This window comes from Somniosus microcephalus, unplaced genomic scaffold (genome assembly GCF_052327205.1).
Source record: "Somniosus microcephalus isolate GS21.2 unplaced genomic scaffold, FLI_Smic_1.0 scaffold627, whole genome shotgun sequence".
NCBI classification, from domain to species: domain Eukaryota; kingdom Metazoa; phylum Chordata; class Chondrichthyes; order Squaliformes; family Somniosidae; genus Somniosus; species Somniosus microcephalus.
Genome location: NW_028225814.1, coordinates 81678 through 96927, shown reverse-complemented (window position 1 = coordinate 96927; position 15250 = coordinate 81678). Strand labels below are relative to the sequence as shown.

At 51.8% G+C, this 15250-nt stretch overlaps 1 protein-coding gene across 3 annotated transcripts in view; it reads left to right on the top strand.

Annotated features, from left to right (window-relative positions):
- LOC147081242 (NACHT, LRR and PYD domains-containing protein 3-like) overlaps positions 1 to 15250 on the top strand; it is a 74345-nt gene that overhangs the window by 35137 nt on the left and 23958 nt on the right. For all 3 annotated transcript variants that reach the window (XM_085980857.1, XM_085980855.1, XM_085980858.1), the window contains exons 3-4: positions 13753 to 13924; positions 14026 to 14091. The gene's annotated coding sequence lies outside the window, so the exon portion shown is untranslated. The remainder of the gene's footprint in view (positions 1 to 13752; positions 13925 to 14025; positions 14092 to 15250) is intronic.

Sequence of the window (15250 nt, the reverse complement as noted above, 5' to 3'; positions counted from 1 at the left end):
GATTCTCCTCCAATAACCACACTCCATGGTGCCACACACGTCGAACACTGTCCCGAGGATCTCCTGCAGTGATGTCCTGGTGCTGAGACGATTCTCCAATAACCACACTCCATGGTGTCACACACGTCGAACACTGCCCCGAGGATCTCCTGCAGTGATGTCCTGGTGCTGAGACGATTCTCCTCCAATAACCACACTCCATGGTGTCACACACGACGAACACTGTCCCGAGGATCTCCTGCAGTGATGTCCTGGTGCTGAGACGATTCTCCAATAACCACACTCCATGGTGCCACACACGTCGAACACTGTCCCGAGGATCTCCTGCAGTGATGTCCTGGTGCTGAGACGATTCTCCAATAACCACACTCCATGGTGCCACACACGTCGAACACTGTCCCGAGGATCTCCTGCAGTGATGTCCTGGTGCTGAGACGATTCTCCAATAACCACACTCCATGGTGCCACACACGTCGAACACTGTCCCGAGGATCTCCTGCAGTGATGTCCTGGTGCTGAGACGATTCTCCAATAACCACACTCCATGGTGTCACACACGTCGAACACTGTCCCGAGGATCTCCTGCAGTGATGCCCTGGGGCTGAGACGATTCTCCAATAACCACACTCCATGGTGCCACACACGTCGAACACTGTCCCGAGGATCTCCTGCAGTGATGTCCTGGTGCTGAGACGATTCTCCAATAACCACACTCCATGGTGTCACACACGTCGAACACTGTCCCGAGGATCTCCTGCAGTGATGTCCTGGTGCTGAGACGATTCTCCAATAACCACACTCCATGGTGTCACACACGACGAACACTGTCCCGAGGATCTCCTGCAGTGATGTCCTGGTGCTGAGACGATTCTCCTCCAATAACCACACTCCATGGTGTCACACACGTCGAACACTGTCCCGAGGATCTCCTGCAGTGATGTCCTGGTGCTGAGATGATTCTCCAATAACCACACTCCATGGTGTCACACACGTCGAACACTGTCCCGAGGATCTCCTGCAGTGATGTCCTGGTGCTGAGACGATTCTCCAATAACCACACTCCATGGTGTCACACACGTCGAACACTGTCCCGAGGATCTCCTGCAGTGATGTCCTGGTGCTGAGACGATTCTCCAATAACCACACTCCATGGTGTCACACACGTCGAACACTGTCCCGAGGATCTCCTGCAGTGATGCCCTGGGGCTGAGACGATTCTCCAATAACCACACTCCATGGTGCCACACACGTCGAACACTGTCCCGAGGATCTCCTGCAGTGATGTCCTGGTGCTGAGACGATTCTCCAATAACCACACTCCATGGTGTCACACACGTCGAACACTGTCCCGAGGATCTCCTGCAGTGATGTCCTGGTGCTGAGACGATTCTCCAATAACCACACTCCATGGTGTCACACACGACGAACACTGTCCCGAGGATCTCCTGCAGTGATGTCCTGGTGCTGAGACGATTCTCCTCCAATAACCACACTCCATGGTGTCACACACGTCGAACACTGTCCCGAGGATCTCCTGCAGTGATGTCCTGGTGCTGAGACGATTCTCCTCCAATAACCACACTCCATGGTGTCACACACGTCGAACACTGTCCCGAGGATCTCCTGCAGTGATGTCCTGGTGCTGAGATGATTCTCCAATAACCACACTCCATGGTGTCACACACGTCGAACACTGTCCCGAGGATCTCCTGCAGTGATGTCCTGGTGCTGAGACGATTCTCCAATAACCACACTCCATGGTGTCACACACGTCGAACACTGTCCCGAGGATCTCCTGCAGTGATGTCCTGGTGCTGAGACGATTCTCCAATAACCACACTCCATGGTGTCACACACGTCGAACACTGTCCCGAGGATCTCCTGCAGTGATGTCCTGGTGCTGAGACGATTCTCCAATAACCACACTCCATGGTGCCACACACGTCGAACACTGTCCCGAGGATCTCCTGCAGTGATGTCCTGGTGCTGAGACGATTCTCCAATAACCACACTCCATGGTGTCACACACGTCGAACACTGCCCCGAGGATCTCCTGCAGTGATGTCCTGGTGCTGAGACGATTCTCCAATAACCACACTCCATGGTGTCACACACGTCGAACACTGTCCCGAGGATCTCCTGCAGTGATGTCCTGGTGCTGAGACGATTCTCCTCCAATAACCACACTCCATGGTGTCACACACGTCGAACACTGTCCCGAGGAACTCCTGCAGTGATGTCCTGGTGCTGAGACGATTCTCCAATAACCACACTCCATGGTGTCACACACGTCGAACACTGTCCCGAGGATCTCCTGCAGTGATGTCCTGGTGCTGAGACGATTCTCCAATAACCACACTCCATGGTGTCACACACGTCGAACACTGTCCCGAGGATCTCCTGCAGTGATGTCCTGGTGCTGAGACGATTCTCCAATAACCACACTCCATGGTGTCACACACGTCGAACACTGCCCCGAGGATCTCCTGCTGTGATGTCCTGGTGCTGAGACGATTCTCCAATAACCACACTCCATGGTGTCACACACGTCGAACACTGTCCCGAGGATCTCCTGCAGTGATGTCCTGGTGCTGAGACGATTCTCCAATAACCACACTCCATGGTGTCACACACGTCGAACACTGTCCCGAGGATCTCCTGCAGTGATGTCCTGGTGCTGAGACGATTCTCCAATAACCACACTCCATGGTGTCACACACGTCGAACACTGTCCCGAGGATCTCCTGCAGTGATGTCCTGGTGCTGAGACGATTCTCCTCCAATAACCACACTCCATGGTGTCACACACGTCGAACACTGTCCCGAGGATCTCCTGCAGTGATGTCCTGGTGCTGAGACGATTCTCCAATAACCACACTCCATGGTGTCACACACGTCGAACACTGTCCCGAGGATCTCCTGCAGTGATGTCCTGGTGCTGAGACGATTCTCCAATAACCACACTCCATGGTGTCACACACGTTGAACACTGTCCCGAGGATCTCCTGCAGTGATGTCCTGGTGCTGAGACGATTCTCCAATAACCACACTCCATGGTGCCACACACGTCGAACACTGTCCCGAGGAACTCCTGCAGTGATGTCCTGGTGCTGAGACGATTCTCCAATAACCACACTCCATGGTGTCACACACGTCGAACACTGCCCCGAGGAACTCCTGCAGTGATGTCCTGGTGCTGAGACGATTCTCCAATAACCACACTCCATGGTGCCACACACGTCGAACACTGTCCCGAGGATCTCCTGCAGTGATGTCCTGGTGCTGAGACGATTCTCCAATAACCACACTCCATGGTGTCACACACGTCGAACACTGTCCCGAGGATCTCCTGCAGTGATGTCCTGGTGCTGAGACGATTCTCCAATAACCACACTCCATGGTGCCACACACGTCGAACACTGTCCCGAGGATCTCCTGCAGTGATGTCCTGGTGCTGAGACGATTCTCCAATAACCACACTCCATGGTGCCACACACGTCGAACACGGCCCCGAGGATCTCCTGCAGTGATGTCCTGGTGCTGAGACGATTCTCCAATAACCACACTCCATGGTGCCACACACGTCGAACACTGTCCCGAGGATCTCCTGCAGTGATGTCCTGGTGCTGAGACGATTCTCCAATAACCACACTCCATGGTGCCACACACGTCGAACACGGCCCCGAGGATCTCCTGCAGTGATGTCCTGGTGCTGAGACGATTCTCCAATAACCACACTCCATGGTGCCACACACGTCGAACACGGCCCCGAGGATCTCCTGCAGTGATGTCCTGGTGCTGAGACGATTCTCCAATAACCACACTCCATGGTGCCACACACGTCGAACACTGTCCCGAGGATCTCCTGCAGTGATGTCCTGGTGCTGAGACGATTCTCCAATAACCACACTCCATGGTGTCACACACGTCGAACACTGTCCCGAGGATCTCCTGCAGTGATGTCCTGGTGCTGAGACGATTCTCCAATAACCACACTCCATGGTGTCACACAGGTCGAACACTGTCCCGAGGATCTCCTGCAGTGATGTCCTGGTGCTGAGACGATTCTCCAATAACCACACTCCATGGTGCCACACACGTCGAACACTGTCCCGAGGATCTCCTGCAGTGATGTCCTGGTGCTGAGATGATTCTCCAATAACCACACTCCATGGTGCCACACACGTCGAACACGGCCCCGAGGATCTCCTGCAGTGATGTCCTGGTGCTGAGACGATTCTCCAATAACCACACTCCATGGTGCCACACACGTCGAACACTGCCCCGAGGATCTCCTGCCGTGATGTCCTGGTGCTGAGACGATTCTCCTCCAATAACCACACTCCATGGTGTCACACACGTCGAACACTGTCCCGAGGATCTCCTGCAGTGATGTCCTGGTGCTGAGACGATTCTCCAATAACCACACTCCATGGTGTCACACACGTCGAACACTGTCCCGAGGATCTCCTGCAGTGATGTCCTGGTGCTGAGACGATTCTCCAATAACCACACTCCATGGTGCCACACATGTCGAACACTGTCCCGAGGATCTCCTGCAGTGATGTCCTGGTGCTGAGACGATTCTCCAATAACCACACTCCATGGTGTCACACACGTCGAACACTGCCCCGAGGAACTCCTGCAGTGATGTCCTGGTGCTGAGACGATTCTCCTCCAATAACCACACTCCATGGTGCCACACACGTCGAACACTGTCCCGAGGATCTCCTGCAGTGATGTCCTGGTGCTGAGACGATTCTCCAATAACCACACTCCATGGTGTCGAACACTGTCCCGAGGATCTCCTGCAGTGATGTCCGGGTGCTGAGATGATTCACCTCCAATAACCACACTCCATGGTGCCACACACGTCGAACACTCCCGAGGAACTCCTGCAGTGATGTCCTGGTGCTGAGACGATTCTCCTCCAATAACCACACTCCATGGTGCCACACACGTCGAACACTGCCCCGAGGATCTCCTGCAGTGATGTCCTGGTGCTGAGATGATTCTCCAATAACCACACTCCATGGTGTCACACACGTCGAACACTGTCCCGAGGATCTCCTGCAGTGATGTCCTGGTGCTGAGACGATTCTCCAATAACCACACTCCATGGTGTCACACACGTCGAACACTGTCCCGAGGAACTCCTGCAGTGATGTCCTGGTGCTGAGACGATTCTCCAATAACCACACTCCATGGTGTCACACACGTCGAACACTGTCCCGAGGATCTCCTGCAGTGATGTCCTGGTGCTGAGACGATTCTCCTCCAATAACCACACTCCATGGTGTCACACACGTCGAACACTGTCCCGAGGATCTCCTGCAGTGATGTCCTGGTGCTGAGACGATTCTCCAATAACCACACTCCATGGTGTCACACACGTCGAACACTGTCCCGAGGATCTCCTGCAGTGATGTCCTGGTGCTGAGACGATTCTCCAATAACCACACTCCATGGTGTCACACACGTCGAACACTGTCCCGAGGATCTCCTGCAGTGATGTCCTGGTGCTGAGACGATTCTCCTCCAATAACCACACTCCATGGTGCCACACACGTCGAACACTGTCCCGAGGATCTCCTGCAGTGATGTCCTGGTGCTGAGACGATTCTCCAATAACCACAGTCCATGGTGTCACACACGTCGAACACTGTCCCGAGGATCTCCTGCAGTGATGTCCTGGTGCTGAGACGATTCTCCAATAACCACACTCCATGGTGTCACACACGTCGAACAATGTCCCGAGGAACTCCTGCAGTGATGTCCTGGTGCTGAGACGATTCTCCAATAACCACACTCCATGGTGTCACACATGTCAAACACTGTCCCGAGGATCTCCTGCAGTGATGTCCTGGTGCTGAGACGATTCTCCAATAACCACACTCCATGGTGTCACATACGTCGAACACTGTCCCGAGGATCTCCTGCAGTGATGTCCTGGTGCTGAGACGATTCTCCAATAACCACACTCCATGGTGTCACACACGTCGAACACTGTCCCGAGGATCTCCTGCAGTGATGTCCTGGTGCTGAGACGATTCTCCAATAACCACACTCCATGGTGCCACACACGTCGAACACTGTCCCGAGGAACTCCTGCAGTGATGTCCTGGTGCTGAGACGATTCTCCAATAACCACACTCCATGGTGCCACACATGTCGAACACTGTCCCGAGGAGCTCCTGCAGTGATGTCCTGGTGCTGAGACGATTCTCCAATAACCACACTCCATGGTGTCACACACGTCGAACACTGTCCCGAGGATCTCCTGCAGTGATGTCCTGGTGCTGAGACGATTCTCCTCCAATAACCACACTCCATGGTGTCACACACGTCGAACACTGTCCCGAGGATCTCCTGCAGTGATGTCCTGGTGCTGAGACGATTCTCCAATAACCACACTCCATGGTGTCACACACGTCGAACACTGTCCCGAGGATCTCCTGCAGTGATGTCCTGGTGCTGAGACGATTCTCCAATAACCACACTCCATGGTGCCACACACGTCGAACACTGTCCCGAGGATCTCCTGCAGTGATGTCCTGGTGCTGAGACGATTCTCCAATAACCACACTCCATGGTGCCACACACGTCGAACACTGTCCCGAGGATCTCCTGCAGTGATGTCCTGGTGCTGAGACGATTCTCCAATAACCGCACTCCATGGTGTCACACACGTCGAACACTGCCCCGAGGAACTCCTGCAGTGATGTCCTGGTGCTGAGACGATTCTCCTCCAATAACCACACTCCATGGTGCCACACACGTCGAACACTGTCCCGAGGATCTCCTGCAGTGATGTCCTGGTGCTGAGACGATTCTCCTCCAATAACCACACTCCATGGTGTCACACACGTCGAACACTGTCCCGAGGATCTCCTGCAGTGATGCCCTGGTGCTGAGACGATTCTCCAATAACCACACGCCATGGTGCCACACACGTCGAACACTGTCCCGAGGATCTCCTGCAGTGATGTCCTGGGGCTGAGACGATTCTCCAATAACCACACTCCATGGTGTCACACACGTCGAACACTGTCCCGAGGCTCTCCTGCAGTGATGTCCTGGTGCTGAGACGATTCTCCAATAACCACACTCCATGGTGTCACACACGTCGAACACTGTCCCGAGGATCTCCTGCAGTGATGTCCTGGTGCTGAGACGATTCTCCAATAACCACACTCCATGGTGTCACACACGTCGAACACTGTCCCGAGGATCTCCTGCCGTGATGTCCTGGTGCTGAGACGATTCTCCAATAACCACACTCCATGGTGTCACACACGTCGAACACTGTCCCGAGGATCTCCTGCTGTGATGTCCTGGTGCTGAGACGATTCGTCTCCAATAACCACACTCCATGGTGTCACACACGTCGAACACTGTCCCGAGGATCTCCTGCAGTGATGTCCTGGTGCTGAGACGATTCTCCAATAACCACACTCCATGGTGCCACACACGTCGAACACTGTCCCGAGGAACTCCTGCAGTGATGTCCTGGTGCTGAGACGATTCTCCAATAACCACACTCCATGGTGCCACACATGTTGAACACTGCCCCGAGGATCTCCTGCAGTGATGTCCTGGTGCTGAGACGATTCTCCAATAACCACACTCCATGGTGTCACACACGTCGAACACTGCCCCGAGGAACTCCTGCAGTGATGTCCTGGTGCTGAGACGATTCTCCAATAACCACACTCCATGGTGCCACACACGTCGAACACTGTCCCGAGGATCTCCTGCAGTGATGTCCTGGTGCTGAGACGATTCTCCAATAACCACACTCCATGGTGCCACACATGTTGAACACTGCCCCGAGGATCTCCTGCAGTGATGTCCTGGTGCTGAGACGATTCTCCAATAACCACACTCCATGGTGTCACACACGTCGAACACTGCCCCGAGGAACTCCTGCAGTGATGTCCTGGTGCTGAGACGATTCTCCTCCAATAACCACACTCCATGGTGTCACACACGTCGAACACTGTCCCGAGGATCTCCTGCAGTGATGTCCTGGTGCTGAGACGATTCTCCTCCAATAACCACACTCCATGGTGTCACACACGTCGAACACTGTCCCGAGGATCTCCTGCAGTGATGTCCTGGTGCTGAGACGATTCTCCAATAACCAAACTCCATGGTGCCACACACGTCGAACACTGTCCCGAGGAACTCCTGCAGTGATGTCCTGGTGCTGAGACGATTCTCCAATAACCACACTCCATGGTGTCACACACGTCGAACACTGTCCCGAGGATCTCCTGCAGTGATGTCCTGGTGCTGAGACGATTCTCCAATAACCACACTCCATGGTGCCACACACGTCGAACACTGTCCCGAGGATCTCCTGCAGTGATGTCCTGGTGCTGAGACGATTCGCCTCCAATAACCACACTCCATGGTGTCACACACGTCGAACACTGTCCCGAGGATCTCCTGCAGTGATGTCCTGGTGCTGAGACGATTCGCCTCCAATAACCACACTCCATGGTGTCACACACGTCGAACACTGTCCCGAGGATCTCCTGCAGTGATGTCCTGGTGCTGAGACGATTCTCCAATAACCACACTCCATGGTGCCACACACGTCGAACACTGCCCCGAGGATCTCCTGCAGTGATGTCCTGGTGCTGAGACGATTCTCCTCCAATAACCACACTCCATGGTGTCACACACGTCGAACACTGTCCCGAGGATCTCCTGCAGTGATGTCCTGGTGCTGAGACGATTCTCCAATAACCACACTCCATGGTGTCACACACGTCGAACACTGTCCCGAGGATCTCCTGCAGTGATGTCCTGGTGCTGAGACGATTCTCCAATAACCACACTCCATGGTGCCACACACGTCGAACACTGTCCCGAGGATCTCCTGCAGTGATGTCCTGGTGCTGAGACGATTCTCCAATAACCACACTCCATGGTGCCACACACGTCGAACACTGCCCCGAGGAACTCCTGCAGTGATGTCCTGGTGCTGAGACGATTCTCCAATAACCAGACGCCATGGTGCCACACACGTCGAACACTGCCCCGAGGAACTCCTGCAGCGATGTCCTGGTGCTGAGACGATTCTCCAATAACCACACTCCATGGTGCCACACACGTCGAACACTGTCCCGAGGATCTCCTGCAGTGATGTCCTGGTGCTGAGACGATTCTCCAATAACCACACTCCATGGTGTCACACACGTCGAACACTGCCCCGAGGAACTCCTGCAGTGATGTCCTGGTGCTGAGACGATTCTCCTCCAATAACCACACTCCATGGTGCCACACACGTCGAACACTGTCCCGAGGATCTCCTGCAGTGATGTCCTGGTGCTGAGACGATTCTCCAATAACCACACTCCATGGTGTCACACACATCGAACACTGTCCCGAGGATCTCCTGCAGTGATGTCCTGGTGCTGAGACGATTCTCCAATAACCACACTCCATGGTGCCACACACGTCGAACACTGTCCCGAGGATCTCCTGCAGTGATGTCCTGGTGCTGAGACGATTCTCCTCCAATAACCACACTCCATGGTGCCACACACGTCGAACACTGCCCCGAGGATCTCCTGCAGTGATGTCCTGGTGCTGAGACGATTCTCCAATAACCACACTCCATGGTGTCACACACGTCGAACACTGTCCCGAGGATCTCCTGCAGTGATGTCCTGGTGCTGAGACGATTCTCCAATAACCACACTCCATGGTGCCACACACGTCGAACACTGTCCCGAGGATCTCCTGCAGTGATGTCCTGGTGCTGAGACGATTCTCCAATAACCACACTCCATGGTGTCACACACGTCGAACACTGTCCCGAGGATCTCCTGCAGTGATGTCCTGGTGCTGAGACGATTCTCCAATAACCACACCCCATGGTGTCACACACGTCGAACACTGTCCCGATGATCTCCTGCAGTGATGTCCTGGTGCTGAGACGATTCTCCTCCAATAACCACACTCCATGGTGTCACACACGTCGAACACTGTCCCGAGGATCTCCTGCAGTGATGTCCTGGTGCTGAGACGATGCTCCAATAACCACACTCCATGGTGTCACACACGTCGAACACTGTCCCGAGGAACTCCTGCAGTGATGTCCTGGTGCTGAGACGATTCTCCTCCAATAACCCCACACCATGGTGCCACACACGTCGAACACTGCCCCGAGGAACTCCTGCAGTGATGTCCTGGTGCTGAGACGATTCTCCAATAACCAGACGCCATGGTGCCACACACGTCGAACACTGCCCCGAGGAACTCCTGCAGCGATGTCCTGGTGCTGAGACGATTCTCCAATAACCACACTCCATGGTGTCACACACGTCGAACACTGTCCCGAGGATCTCCTGCAGTGATGTCCTGGTGCTGAGACGATTCTCCTCCAATAACCACACTCCATGGTGTCACACACGTCGAACATTGTCCCGAGGAACTCCTGCAGTGATGTCCTGGTGCTGAGACGATTCTCCAATAACCACACTCCATGGTGCCACACACGTCGAACACTGCCCCGAGGATCTCCTGCAGTGATGTCCTGGTGCTGTGACGATTCTCCAATAACCACACTCCATGGTGCCACACACGTCGAACACTGCCCCGAGGAACTCCTGCAGTGATGTCCTGGTGCTGAGACGATTCTCCAATAACCACACTCCATGGTGTCACACACGTCGAACACTGTCCCGAGGATCTCCTGCAGTGATGTCCTGGTGCTGAGACGATTCTCCTCCAATAACCACACTCCATGGTGTCACACACGTCGAACACTGTCCCGAGGATCTCCTGCAGTGATGTCCTGGTGCTGAGACGATTCTCCAATAACCACACTCCATGGTGCCACACACGTCGAACACTGTCCCGAGGATCTCCTGCAGTGATGTCCTGGTGCTGAGACGATTCTCCTCCAATAACCACACTCCATGGTGTCACACACGTCGAACACTGTCCCGAGGAACTCCTGCAGTGATGTCCTGGTGCTGAGACGATTCTCCAATAACCACACTCCATGGTGTCACACACGTCGAACACTGCCCCGAGGATCTCCTGCAGTGATGTCCTGGTGCTGAGACGATTCTCCAATAACCACACTCCATGGTGCCACACACGTCGAACACTGTCCCGAGGAACTCCTGCAGTGATGTCCTGGTGCTGAGACGATTCTCCAATAACCACACTCCATGGTGCCACACACGTCGAACACTGTCCCGAGGATCTCCTGCAGTGATGTCCTGGTGCTGAGACGATTCTCCAATAACCACACTCCATGGTGTCACACACGTCGAACACTGTCCCGAGGATCTCCTGCAGTGATGTCCTGGTGCTGAGACGATTCTCCAATAACCACACTCCATGGTGCCACACACGTCGAACACTGCCCCGAGGAACTCCTGCAGCGATGTCCTGGTGCTGAGACGATTCTCCAATAACCACACTCCATGGTGCCACACACGTCGAACACTGTCCCGAGGATCTCCTGCAGTGATGTCCTGGTGCTGAGACGATTCTCCAATAACCACACCCCATGGTGCCACACACGTCGAACACTGTCCCGAGGATCTCCTGCAGTGATGTCCTGGTGCTGAGACGATTCTCCAATAACCACACTCCATGGTGTCACACACGTCGAACACTGTCCCGAGGATCTCCTGCAGTGATGTCCTGGTGCTGAGACGATTCTCCAATAACCACACTCCATGGTGTCACACATGTCGAACACTGTCCCGAGGATCTCCTGCAGTGATGTCCTGGTGCTGAGACGATTCTCCTCCAATAACCACACTCCATGGTGCCACACATGTCGAACACTGCCTTGATGCCAAGCACAGTCACTGTCACCTCACAGCTGGAATTCAGTTCTTTGGTCCTTTGTTTGGAGTCGATTGGTCCTGGTGGAACTCAAATTGAGCCTCGGTGAGCAGCTTATTTGTGACGAAGTGCTGCTTGATCGCAGTGTTTATAACTCCTTCCAACACTTTGATGATGATGATTGCGAGCAGGCTGATAGGGCGGTAATTAATCGGGTTGGATTTGTCCTCTTTGTGGACAGGACATACCTGGACAATTCTCTACATTGTCGGGCAGATTCCAGTGATGTGGATATACTGGAACAACTTCACTAGATGTGCGGTTAGTTCCAAAGCACAGATCTTCAACACCACAGCCAGAATATTGACGGGACCTTTAGCATTTGCTGTGCCCAGTTCATTCATTTGTTTCTTGATACTGAAATGCGGGGGACCTCTGCACTAAATCTCACACCTACTGTACATTCTGGAACTTTTGTCACCTTTAGTGCTTCCTCCAAGTTGTGTTCAAAATGGAGGAGCACTGATTCATTGGCTGAGGGAGGGCGGTAGGTGGTAATCAGCAGGAGGTTTCCTTGCCCATGTTTGACCTGAAGGCCTGAGATTTCCTTGGCTCTGGAGTCAATGTTAATGACACGAAGGGCACTTGCATCTGAGGGTACATCACTGCGCCCCACCACTGGTGGGTCTGTCCTGTCCGATGACTGCTGATGGAGGTACCTGGGACTTTGCCTAATAACTATGATTTTAAATGTATCACTACGTCACACAGTTGCTTGACTAATGTGTGGTCCACTTCTCCCGACTTTGGCACCAGTCCCCAGGAGTTAGTGAGGAGGGATTGGCAGGGTTGACTGAGCTGGGTGTTCCTGCGCCGTGTCCGAATCCAATGCAGAAGCCGAGCGGTCCGCCCAGTTTTATTCTTCTGTATCCTTCTTTCGAGAGGCTTTCTAGGCCATTTCAGAGGCCACCACATTGGTGAAGGACTGGAGTCACGTATAGGCCAGGCGTAAAGGGCATTGGGTTTTACAACAATCTTTACTAATCAGCTTTTTGTTTTGAAATGTTTCAAATTTGAATTCAAATTCATGAAACGTCCACGATGATATTTGGACCGTTATCTCAGGATTACTTGTCCAGTAACATAACCAACAGGCTATCGTTCTCGACGTCTCATCATCTCTGTGTCCATTGTCTGATTGCACCTCTGAAGTGCCTTTCGACGCTTTCTTTTCTGCATTAAAGGTGTTATATAAATGTAATCTTTGATGATGAAAGTCCTGACTACACCAACCCCATTGCTGGATATCTGTTCTCAGTTACCGAGCTTTCATACCGGCAGCGGATGTGTAAAATAACGGGTGTCGGACATTTCAATTACCGGGGGGGAAAGCGATTAGATTTTTCATTATTTTTATTGGTTGATTCTCCAGCCCTACACCAACAGTGATTGTTTCGATTAGTCAGTGTAATTTCTCAGGCAGTTTTCTAGCTGTTTCTCTCACTTCAGATTCGTTCCTTCCCTGCCACTAGAGTTCTGACTCGCTGCTTTTTTATTTCTCGGGAAATCGCAAAGTGCAGCAGCAGGAAAAACTGAGAGAAAGGAGTCTATCATATTGTCAGTCAGTAATCTGATGTCATGTTGGACACTGAAGGACAGAGACAAATAATCACGTTAAAACTGCTGCAGATTCTCGGTGATTCCTCACTCTCCGAGAACTATAATTCATCAAATTTCTTTGCCATTAATGACTGAATCAAGATGTTTACAGAATATTCAGCCCATGTTCAGAATGGATCAGAACCCGGCACAGTGACTGCTTCCTGTGCTCAATAACTGGGAGATCCCATCACTGAGCAGATCCTTTCCTTCTCCTTCTCGGTGTTTATATTTCACTCAGCTCCTCAATTCATTCATTACTGTTCTTTACAGGAAGTCACTGAACTCGCAGAGAAGGGAAACCAGGCAGACAGTTCCAAACTTCTCCTAACTCTGGTGATGGAGAAAGGCTCTCGGGCCCGAAGGGTGATGTGGGAATCCTTTGTGAAAATGCGCCATGGGGTACCAAAGCTGGACAAAATACTGAAAGAAATACAGGAACTTGGTACGGTAAAATCACACGCTGAATTCAAATTCACATTCAAACAGGATTTCACTATAATATTACACAGATCTGATTTCATGAACGCTAATTGATTTAAACAGGTTCTGATCCATTTGATTACATGAACATCGCACGAGGTTTATCCGAAGTACCCAGTCACCTGAGAGGTAAGTGATGAAATGGAGATTTCAAACCGTTTATCTCACGATAGAATCCAAATATTTGACTGGAGCTGATTTGTTTAAATGTTGTCAGAATCTGTGAATGAGAAGGTCCAAGGCTCAGGGAATAGGATTGAACATTATTTGGATTCGTGATTAATCCACAAAAGTTCTGCATAGATTCAATTTACAAATAAAGCCGATTTTTGAATTATTGGTAAATTTGCAGGTCTTGTATGCTCCAGTTAATCCAACTGCACATTGCCTACACCTGGCAGGATCCTGATACACTGTGAAACCCCATACACTCCTGGCAGGATCCTGATACACTGTGAAACCCCATACACCTGGCAGGATCCTGATACACTGAAAGCCCATACACACCTGGCAGGATCCTGATACACTGAAACCCCACACACACCTGGCAGGATCCTGATACACTGAAACCCCATACACACCTGGCAGGATCCTGATACACTGTGAATCCCCACACACACCTGGCAGGATCCTGATACACTGAGAAACCCCATACACACCTGGCAGGATCCTGATACACTGTGGAACCCCACACACACCTGGCAGGATCCCGATACACTGAGAAACCCCATACACACCTGGCAGGATCCTGATACACTGTGGAACCATATACACACTTGGCAGGATCCTGATACACTGAAACACCATACACACCTGGCAGGATCCTGATACACTGTGGTACTGAAATAAAGAATAGATTTGCTTTTCTAATCTAGGCTTTATTAACTTAAAAATCCGGTAGCACATCTTCAACACCCAGTCCCAACTAAAGGCTGGAAAGAACTGAATTTAAGATGGCCACCACAAATCACATGACATCAACTACCAATGAGATTACAGCATATATCCCAAGGCAGGAAACAAACAACCAATCACAATACTTCTTACTAAACATAGAATAATCACCACATTCGCCCCTCCTTTTAAAATATACTCCAACCTAAATAACCTTTACAATTTATAATTAATTATTTACAACTAAAACTATGCACAGACAAAATAAAACTATTCAACATGACACAATACTAAGTGAGCAACAACAAATAGTAACATTGCACATAAGTATTAAGTATCTCTCAACTAAAACAATATAATATAATATTTCAACAATTTTAAAACATTACTATCA